This window comes from Bison bison, unplaced genomic scaffold (genome assembly GCF_000754665.1).
Source record: "Bison bison bison isolate TAMUID 2011002044 unplaced genomic scaffold, Bison_UMD1.0 scf7180017864180, whole genome shotgun sequence".
In the NCBI taxonomy this organism is placed as follows: Eukaryota; Metazoa; Chordata; class Mammalia; order Artiodactyla; family Bovidae; genus Bison; species Bison bison.
In genome coordinates this window covers 13,140,439-13,141,054 of record NW_011494752.1, presented here as the reverse complement: position 1 = coordinate 13,141,054, position 616 = coordinate 13,140,439, and the positions used below count along the sequence as shown (strand labels likewise).

At 56.5% G+C, this 616-nt stretch overlaps 1 protein-coding gene across 1 annotated transcript in view; it reads left to right on the top strand.

Moving 5' to 3' along the window:
• Positions 1–616, top strand: part of SHISA6 (shisa family member 6) — a gene marked incomplete at its 5' end in the record, with an annotated part of 259,216 nt that overhangs the window by 90,338 nt on the left and 168,262 nt on the right. The window lies entirely within an intron of this gene.

Sequence of the window (616 nt, the reverse complement as noted above, 5' to 3'; positions counted from 1 at the left end):
ATGACAGCTCCCATGGGAGGTGGAAGGGGACTTTGACCAGCTGTTACTAGTACCTGCTGCATTCATTCCTGGCTCTTCTGGGTCGCACCCACATGTGATTGGGCAAAACCCCAAGGCAGTAAGGGAAGCAGACACCTGCCATGCTCACGTGTGAGCCTGGCACTTCTGAGATGTGTCTGTCACAGCGGCACAGAGAACAGGGGCCTGGAGATGTGGTGTGGTGGGTGAGACATTATCAGTGACAGGGAGCCAGCGTTCTTCCTGGGACACCCGGCTTCTCCATCTAGACACAGGGAGGGGAGGACTCCTTCGTTTTCCCCACAGACTCTCCGATTTCCTTTGTGAATCAGCCCATGGGTTCTGGGTTCCAGGCTGGCTCTGCTTGGCTGGGGACAGGGAGGTGCCACTGAACACCTTCTTGTGACTTTCCTACCTGGGCTCTGGGACAGCTGTGTCCCACTGCCGTCCTGCTGCTGCTCTGCCCGTCTGTCTTATAAATGGGCTCCTGGAGGACAAGGAGCCATCACTGCTGCACCACTGCTGTTCCCCGAGCTCCTGGAGAGCTCAGAGAAATTGCTGGTTCAGTGTTTATTCACTGGTGCATCCAGCAGTAGCC